At 39.8% G+C, this 7,147-nt stretch overlaps 1 protein-coding gene and 1 pseudogene across 1 annotated transcript in view; one reads left to right on the plus strand and one right to left on the minus strand.

Annotated features, from left to right (window-relative positions):
- ADAMTS17 (ADAM metallopeptidase with thrombospondin type 1 motif, 17) overlaps nt 1–7,147 on the minus strand; it is a 530,244-nt gene that overhangs the window by 296,207 nt on the left and 226,890 nt on the right. The gene's annotated exons all lie outside the window — the stretch shown is intronic.
- LOC102867124 overlaps nt 4,582–7,147 on the plus strand; it is a 13,865-nt pseudogene continuing 11,299 nt past the window's right edge.

Raw genomic sequence — 7,147 nt, forward strand, 5'->3', positions numbered from 1 at the left:
CATTGGGAAAGTCAGCTGTGAGGGACCTCTCCAGAGTACTGAAGAGCAACAATGTCAGGCTGGAGACTAAGGTGAGCCTGATCCAGGCTATAGTCTTCACAATTACATGCTATGCATCAGAGAGTTGGACAGTGAATAGGGTTGATAGAAAGAGAATTGATGCCTTTGAGCTGTGGTGCTGGAGAAGATTGTTGAATATAACATGGACTGCTAAGAGAACAAACAGGTTTGTCCTGGAGAAGGTGAAGGCAAAATGCTCCTTAGAGTCAAGGATTCTGAAGCTTCGTCTGACATACTTTGGGCATGTTACAAGGAGGGACTGGTCCTTGGAGAGGGACATCATGTTTGGCAGAGTAGAGGAAGACCTTCGATGAGATGGATCTGTTCTGACTGGAGTGGTGGGAATGAGTGCGTTTGAGATGGCTAGGTTGGCACAGGATAGAACAGCATTTAGGGCTCTTATTCACTATGAGTCACAGGCGACTCAATGGCACATAACAACAACAACAACAACAACAACAACAACAATGGACCCCCAAAAAGCTGAGTATATACATTCTTCTCCAATGTATATGGAACGTTTTTCAGACTAGAACATTATTTAGGTCACAAAGCAAGCATCAATAAATTTAAAAACAGAATTAATACAAAGCACTTTATCAGATGAAAAAACTACAAAATTAGAAATCAGTAAAAGAGGATAACAGAGAAGATAAACCATACATTTGGAAGGTGTACAACACCCTGCTTGAACATGAGTAGATAATAGAAGAAATGAAAATGGAATAAAAATGTTTTGTGAAACAAATGATAATGAAAACAGAACTTACAAAAAGCTCTGAGAAACAGCCAAAGCGGTAATCAGAGGTCGACTTATAGCAATAAGGAATCACATCAAAAGGGAAGACCAAGGTATTCCTTTACTTTAAGCAGCATCAATTTCAGTCACAAGAAATTGCCCCAGACAGCTCTTCTTGCCTTTTTCCTCAACTCCCAATTCCTCTCCCACCCTCAGATTCTCATTTTCTACTGCAGACACACATCAAGGGAACGTCCTTACCACTTCTACTGACCTGGACTTAGATTTGCATGGTATGATGTTCTAGAGATAGCCAGAGGGTCTAGATCATTTTGAGGGGTCTTTGTTGACCTGCACTGGTAACCTACCAAGAAAGAAGAATGCTACTTGAGGGTAGGCGTGAGATTTTAGGGCCGATGGCACCATCTATAAATCTTATATATGCATCCTTATACTTCTGTCTAGCTTTTACTTTCAAATACCCTGAACAAGGGATCTGAATCTTGTTCTATCCTGTATCATCCTCATCATCCCTGATATGTTTGAGCCTATTAATACAGTCACTATGTTGGTCCATCTCATTGAGGAGGTCTTTATACGTTTCACTTATCTTCCACCTTTACAATCACTATGTCTTTTTCCATGGACTGGCCCCTTCTAACAACAGGTCCATAGTATGTAAGATTTCAGAATCCTCACCTCTAAGGAGCCCCCAGGTTGCAGTTAATCGAACACATATTTGTTTGTTCTTCTGGTATTCCATTCAGTAATCTTCTCCAACACTACAGCTCAAAGGAATTGATTATTCTTCTGTCATATTTATTCACTGTCAAACTTCAGATGCATAGGAAATGATTGAGAAGATCAAGGCTTGAATCAGGTGAACCTCAGTCTTCAAACTGACATTGCTCCTTCTGAGCACCTAGGAGAGGTCCTAGACAGATTTTACCAATAAAATATGTCTTTTAATTTCTTCAGTGTTGGTACCAAAGGTGTTGATTATGAACCAAACAGTATGAACTCTTGTTAACAACTTCTATCTTTTCTCCATCCTTCAATGTTGCCTATTTGCTCAGTGGTGAGACTTGCTTGATGTTGAGATATGATCCATATTAAATACTACAGTCTGACATTCTGCAGCAAGTGTTTCAAGTCCTCCTTACTTTCAACAAGCATGTCTGTGTCATCTGAATAATGCAGGTTATTGATGAATTTTCATTCAATCCTGATGCCACATTCCGGTTGACACTCTTCACCAAAGCTGCAATTCAAAAGTATTTACTCTTCCTTAGTTATTTTTATTCCATGTCTTTCCCAAGAACTGGTCTACCTTAGCCACAAGCCCAGGCTATGTGAAACAGAGCTTTAAAATCCTTACTTCTAGGGAACAGCTTGGTTTCACTCTCTCCAGGTCAGATCGTGGTATGTTCAACATCTTCTCCAGGGCTGCAACTCAAAGGCATCAATCCTTCTTCTCTCATCCTTAGTTATTGTCCAATTCTCTGATGTATAACAAGCAACTGTGAACCATGGCCTATACCAGGTGCACCTTAGCCTCCAGACGGATATTGTTGTTCTTGGGTACTCTAGAGAGGACCCTGATAGTACACTTTCCCAAAAGAATTAGTCTTTGATTTCCTGACTGATGGTGCTAAGAGTGTTGATTGTGGAATCAAGCAAGCTAAAGTTGTTAATAATCTCAATCTCTGTCTATCATGAAGCTGCCAATGGTGAGAATTTGCCTGGTCATGAAAATTCTTGTTTTCTTGATGTTGAGCTTCAATCTGGATTGAAAACTACAGCCTTGACCTTCTGAAGCAAATGTCTCATGTCCTCTTCCGTTTCAGAAAACAAGGTTGTGTCATCTGCATAAGACAGACTGCTGAGAAGTCTTTCTTCAATCCTGATGCCACATTCCTTCTCATAAAGTCCAACCTCCCAGATGATCTGTTCTACCTATAGATTGAAAAGGTATGAGACTAGGATGTATCTCTGAAACACACCTTTCCTGATCCTGAACCATGTAGTGTTTCCATGCTCTGTTCTGACTTCTGGTTCCTGGTCCCAGTATAATTCTTACATGAGCACATTTAGATGTTTTGGGATTTCCATTCTTTTCAAGGTTAGCCACAATTTATGATCCACACAGTCAAATGCCTTTGCATAGTCAGTGAACACACTGATAAACATTTCTCTAGTACTCTCTGCTTTTGGCTAAGATCCATCTAATGTTGGCTATGATATCCATGGTGCTATGGCCTCTTTTAAATCCAGCTTGGCAGTTCTCTGCTGATGTACTATTCCAATCGTTTTTAGATAATATTCAGCAGGATCTTGCATGGGTGAGATATTAGTGCAAAAATGTTCAATAACTTCAACTCTGTCAGGTCACATTTTTTGGAATCAGAATAAATATAGATCTCTTTCAGTTAGCTGGCCAAGTAGTTGTCTTCCAGATTTCTTGGCATAATCTGGTGAACTTGTCCAGGACAACATCTGCTTGCTGAAATATGTCACTTTGTATTCAACCGATTCCTAGGCCCTTGGTTTTTTTTGCCAATTCCTTCAGAACAGCTTGAACTTCTTCCTTCATCACCAATGCCTCTTGATCATATATTGTTTCATGAAACTTTTCTAAGCCAGCCAATTCTTTTTGTTATAGTGACTCTGTGTACTCCTTTCATCTTCTTTTGATGCGTCCTGGTTCATTCAACATTCTGCCCTCAGCATCCTTAAATTACTGCAACTTCAGAATTAAACATTTTCTTTAGTTACTTTAGCTTAAGAAATGGCAAGCAAGTTCAGCCCTTTTGATTTTCTGCTTCAGCTCTTTGTACATTTTAATACTTTACTTTGTTTTCCGGAGCTGCCCTTTGAAATCTTCTATTCAGCTCCTTAACTTCTTGATTTTTTCCCTTTGCTTTGGCTTCTTGGCGCTCTAAAGCAATATTCAGAGTATCTTCTGATATACATCTCAGTCTTTTCTTCCTAATCTGTCTTTGTAACGACTTTATGCATTCTTCATGGATGAGATTCTTGATATCCTTTCACTGCTCATCTGGCCTTCACTCACTAGTGTTCAGGGTCTTAAACCTGTTCCTGAGATGGTCTTTAAATTCTGGCGGGATTAAGCATTTTAAAGAGGTTCCTGACAGCAGATTTGATCAATGAAACATGTATTTCTTTACAGATACTACCACACTACCATATGTATTGATTATGATTCCAAGTAACTTTTTCTCCATCTATCATGCTGTTGCCTATTGATTCAATGGTGAGGATTTTTGTTTTCTTGACAATGATATGTAATTTACATAGAAGACTGCTGTTCACTATTGTCAAGTAACTCTTAATCATGTCAGCTACATATGCAACAGAAAAAAATCACTCACGGCCAATTATGGGTTAGAGTATTGTGATATATATTGTGTTCATTGGCTCATTCTATCTGGTTGGTTTCATTCTGGAAACACTGCTGAAACCTATTCAGTATCAAAGCAAGACACAAGCCTCCACTGGCAGTAACTACAGAGGTACAAGGGATGGGGACAAAAATAGTATCTCTTGCATGGAAGTAAGTGGAATTCTATTACTCAATCATCTGCCCCATATTAGACCCTCACCAAAAACAAAAAGCAAACCCAAACTTACTACTGTCAACTTAATGCTGACAGATAAAAACCATTCTCCAGTTGCTGAAGCTTTTTATCTTTATATATTGTCCATCTTCCACAGGGCACCTAGTGGATGGGAATTGCCGACTTTTCATCTTATAACCAAACATGTACTTCACCATGCCACCAGGACATACTGAGTCTTACTCCTCTCAAATCAAAAAGACCATTATAAGTAACTTCCATAGAGTATTTTGCTTTCTTTTTTGTTTTTACACTTTAATCTTGAAATCACAGAAAACAATTTACTCTGAAAAAAGCAGTAACTTCATTGAGATGAATTTCCTCATTTCCTACAAAAACCACTAGTTCTCCCCTTGACTATGGTTTTCATAACCATGGATGCTAGCATTTATCTGAACTTCTAATCCTTGTTGGAGGATAGTCCTTGATACACACAATCAGGGTTGGTCCTAAAAGTATGCATTTGTATGATAAAGACAAATGCTTATTTAAAGCTTTCCCTCTTTGTGTTTGAAAATAAATAGTAATAGACACAATGGACACTAATATCCATCATCAGGCACTCCATCATTTTTCCTGAGGGAAAAGCCAAGAGTGCATTTGCCTAGCTAGGTGGTTTCTCTGCAGGCACTGTCCTTACCCCCATTCCATGGTCCAGTTATTACAATAACAAAAATACACTGCAGCCATCTGGTCATGCTAGAAGCCATAACTCTCAACAAGAGAAACTATGACTCTCATTGCAAGAGGAAAAGGGTCACTATAGAGGGACACAGGCTCAAGGCTCCGATTTCAGGCTATCCCTGCAAGACAAATTGTACTTCACACACTGACTCTATAAAATCTTTCTCTTCACCAGATTGACTGAAAGCTAACATATGACTGCAAAGACCATGGTTAGTCAATAGAAAAATTCACACTATGGTCAGCATAGCTGTCTGGTACACATGCAGCTGCAGGGTTCTCTGCGGGCCTCACTGGGATGTTTCCACTTAGTACTTTCAGCACATGCAGTGGCTTGTTTCTAGATGCAACTGTCATGCAGGAATCTGAGTCCGAAGGCTGCTTATCTTCCATGCTACTAACCCCCTGCACCATCTCCCAGTGGATGCATACTGCTTTATTGTTTTCCCACAGAATGACTGGTGATTCTGAGTTGCCTAACTTTTGCTAGCAGCTTAACCATTGTACCACCAGAGCTCCAATTGCTCTTTCCTGATCATCTTCACATTCTCTGCTCTATAATTCTATTGTTATAGTCACTATGTAATCCATTTCATTAAGGGTCACCTTCTATTTCTCTGACCTTTATTAGCATGTCTTTCTCCAAGGACTGGCCCCTTAGACAATATGTCCAAAGTATTTGAATCCAAGTGTCATCATTCTTGCCTTTAAGGAGTACCCTGACTTCCCTTTCTTTAAGACAGCCTAGTTTGTTCTTTTGGCAGTACATTTTGTGCACTTGTTGTTGTTAAGTGCCATTGAGACAAGCACAACTCACAGCAACCCTATGAACAAACAACCCGAACCCTATTCTATCCTGTGCCATCCTCACACTTCTTGACACACAAGAGCCCATTGCAGCAGTCACTATATCAATCCACCTGGTTGAGGGTCTTCTTCTCCTTCACTGACCCTCCACCCTTCCCAGCATCATGTCCTTCTCCAAGGAATAACACCTCCTAGCAATATGTCCAAAGTATGTGAAGCAGCCTTATTATTCTTGCCTCCAAAGAACACTCCAGCTGCCCTAGAACTATTAATGTAAGGTTATAAATTACAGACTATGTGCTAGAAGGCAGGTTGTGTATCAGCAAATCAGAATACCTTTAATTTGCTGACATCCACCTTCTGGCTCACCCAACATCTGCTCATGCCAACTTGAAGGCACCTGCTATTCCACAGGAAAAAGATGGGCAGTCTCCTTCCCTGCCTCTGAATTTACTGCCTCTGCACTGGAGAGTCAGCTATGGGTTGGTTCTGACTTGCCAGTACTTAAAAAAACAAGTTAAATGGCATGACATAGCTTTTGCTAATGATATGAAGTGAAATTGGCTTCAAGACAGTTTCCATCTGACACTCAGACCACTGGTCAGCTAGCTGTTTTCTGTTGATGTGTATTGAAGACAGATACCTGTCTTTTGGATGGCAGTGACTATGATAGGAACCCGGGAAGGGAATTTTTTTGTCACTGCTTAGAGTATAAGTTTGCTCTGACACATTATTGTACTGTTTTGTATTGTATTGTATCACATTATTGTACTGTTACAAGTGTGGATTCCAGCAGAGAGCCTTTCTGATTCAGATGAAGACAGTGCTCTTTGGAAATGTAAGTGACAGAAATGTTTTTAATCCTCCTCCCAAGCCAGAAACATTTCACTTTGGTCAGAGCAGCCAGAAAACATTTGTTATTGGAGCAAAGAAGGTTAACAATGTATGGGGTGCTGTCCTGAAGGAGTAGAATGATGATGCAGTGGCCACTGAATTTGGCATTTTGGGAATAAAGGGGATGAATGACAAAAGCTGACAATCCAAGACCTAGAGTTATTTGCTCCCTAAGAAACTTAAGAAGGAATCTCATCCTATCAATTGATGCAGAAAAGGCCTTTGACAAAATTCAATACCCTTTCCTGATGAAAACACTCAACAAAATAGGACTAGAGGGGAATTTCTTCAATATAGTGAAAAGTATTTATGAAAACCCGAGAGC

Source organism: Elephantulus edwardii, unplaced genomic scaffold (genome assembly GCF_000299155.1).
Source record: "Elephantulus edwardii isolate Elephantulus edwardi_28Jun2011 unplaced genomic scaffold, EleEdw1.0 scaffold00272, whole genome shotgun sequence".
Classification (NCBI taxonomy): Eukaryota; Metazoa; Chordata; class Mammalia; order Macroscelidea; family Macroscelididae; genus Elephantulus; species Elephantulus edwardii.